Source organism: Piliocolobus tephrosceles, chromosome 2 (assembly GCF_002776525.5).
Source record: "Piliocolobus tephrosceles isolate RC106 chromosome 2, ASM277652v3, whole genome shotgun sequence".
Classification (NCBI taxonomy): Eukaryota; Metazoa; Chordata; class Mammalia; order Primates; family Cercopithecidae; genus Piliocolobus; species Piliocolobus tephrosceles.
The window spans coordinates 185,993,086-185,996,126 of NC_045435.1; positions in this window are offsets into that span (position 1 = coordinate 185,993,086).

Below are 3,041 nucleotides of genomic sequence, written 5' to 3' on the forward strand. Positions count from 1 at the left end.
GCTTTCCGAAATTCTGTTTCAGATGGTTGTAATACCTGTGTGAGTTGGCATGAGAACAGACAATAGCTGTAATAATATCTGGCCGAAGGTCACTGCTAAAAAAATATAAAATATTGTTAGTTTGTTCAGACTTTATGGACAATGCAAGATGCACCCCATGTCCTGAATTTGAATCCCAGCATTGCTTTTTATTATTATGAGACCTAAGCCACTTTAAATCTCAGTTAACGCATCTGGAATACGAGGGTGATAATATTAATACCTACTCTTCAGCCTTTTTGTAACAAGTACACAGTCAGAAGTGGGCTAGCATGACCTGGAAAATAGGAAATACTCAATAAACAATTAATTGAATGAATGAGTAACTTACATCTCTAAATAAAATCAATTGTACTTCTTTGACTCTCACAAATTTCGGTTCCAGTTGAAACTAAAAATTATCCAAAACATGACATGTATTTTATCTACTCATTCAAAATCAATAAAAGATAAATAATATATTGATTATTTTAAAACAAAAAGTTAGCATCTGAAGACAATGTTAATTCTCAAGTTAATAAACTCCTTCTGCAATATTTTTACAAACATCTTTTTACCAGATGCCATACTTTTTCTGAAATAATCTGAAGAAGTTGGTTAAATAAGCAGAGCATATTTCAAATGAGAGATCAACGCAATTACAAGAAAAAAATCTTTTAAATGAACAGATGTAATTACTTGTTTCTTAGTAAATTCTGTTTTTATGTATCAAAAATGCAAGTTTCAACATATTAGCTGAGGATGCATAGTTTAAAAATAAACTTAAACATAAATAAATAAATAGTTTGGGGAAAAAAACACCTAATGAAATGCTGAGTGCTTAATGAATGCGAGGACTAAATATTTATTAAACAGAGGTCCCAGTGATACACAACACAGTGGGACCAGCTAGATTTCACCATCTGATTGTTCAGGAGAGAGACCCAATTGCTCAAGCATACCCCAAATTTGCCCTTCAATTAAGTGCTGACTATTGCATTTCTTTCTCGCTTGCCTGTTAGTGCCCCCAGAGTCTGAAAGGCCAGGGTGGATGAAATGTGTTGCATATGTGTGGCACAAGTCTGGCCACCCCAGAGAGCTCTTCCTAAGTCTCTAGCTGATGTTTAACAGGAGAAGAAAACATTAACAGATGATGTGTCTTAGCTTTGCCTGCTGTCTTACTGTCTTCTCTGATGGGTCTCTGTTGGCCAATGATCATCTAACTTTAACTTTGGAAAGCTTCCTGGTAGAGTCAAAGGAGGGAGAGCAGGAGAGACAAAAAGGGAGAGAAAGGGAAGGAGAGAGGGGGATTAGAAATAGGAAAGAGAGCGGAGACAAAGAAGGGGAGAAAGAAGGGGAAAGAGAGCGACATAGAAAACTATCTGGTGTCATGCTGAGGATTAAGACAATTGGAATGTAGTTCAATTGCAGCCTCTAATTTGCTGTGAAAAATTGAGCAAGTTACTATTCTCTATGCCTTGGTTTTCTGATCTATAAAATGAATCCAGGGAATTAGGCAGCTTCAGATCCTATCTAGGGCTAACATAGTGGTATGCAATACTTAAAAGGCAGCCTTTAATTACAATCTATCCTGCACAGTTACGACCTTACCAAAACAATAGAACCTCTCATAATAAGTCTAGTCTAGGCATTTAGAAAGATGTTTTATTATACCATCAATAATATGGAGAAGGAAACTAATAACAAGCTTGCTATCTGCCATAGATTTTCGTACAGTTCTACTTTTACGTGATGACAGACCTAGAAAGTAGCCTATTTCCATTTAAGGAAAGGTAAAATTAAGTTCACAGGTAAATAACTTGACTAGGGTCAGAATATTAATTAGCAAAGTGAAGATTTGATTCTTTCAATTCATTTGTTCCTTCCCTCAGTAAATGTTGCTGAACACCATGCCAGGTCGTTCTCTAGGAGAACAGATAGAGCAGGGAACAAAGCATTTCAAAGATCATATTTCTTTTTCTACTACACTGAAGATATATTCCTGCCAGAATTTCTTGAGAATGTCAAGAAATCAGATAATTTAAATTTTCTAAAATACATCAAATATTTGGGAAAAGAGACCTCTAATTCTCTATTATGGTAGCTTTGTAACATTTAGGCTGTAAGTCTGCCAATTTTATATTTCAAATGTGAATTTCATCATGAGAAAAAGTGGATTTTATTAACCTCTTCTCTATACAAGCAAAGCATACATACACTTTTCTCTCCTTTTTTTAAGGGAGCAGCACTAATACCTTACAATTTTTACTACGAAATGATGGAGCACAAATAGAATTTTTGGAAAAAAATTAATTATTTCATGTAAAAAGGCAAACAGAAGGCCAATATTATTAACAGATTAGTAAAATTATTAAAATGAGCAATTAGAGAAACATTCATATAGACACTTTACCACATCTACATCCTATTATTCTGTGCACTATACGTTAAGCCAAGTACAATGGAGGTTAAAAAGCTCAGAAGAATCCAGATCATACCAAAAGACTTGGCAAGTTCCCTTGACTTCTTTCAAGATTGCTATTACTATTGAAAACAATAATTACTGTTTATTGTGTTCTTAGGATTTGCCTGACACTGTGTTAAGTGTTTGAAAGTATTGTAGCATTCATCTTGATAACTCTGTCATATAGACATGATCATAAATTCATTTTATAAATGACAAAGTCTGAGAATTAGAGATGCTGAGTTACCTGCATAAAGGCGGAGAAAAAAATGTGGTAAGGCAGATATTCGAAGCCAGATTCTTCTGAGTCCAGAGTGAATCTCCCAGCATCTAATGTAATACTTATTTTGAGATTTCAATTCTAAGTAATTAACAGAAAGATTATATTGTTAATATAACATACCTTACATACCTTATTCTACTTTTTATTGTGCTTTGCTTTATTGTGTTTTGCAGATACTGTTTTTTTTTTTTTTTTTTAAATAAATTGAAGGTTTGTGGCAACCTTGCATCGAGCAAGTCTACTGGTACCATTTTTTTGAAAGCATTCACTTCATTT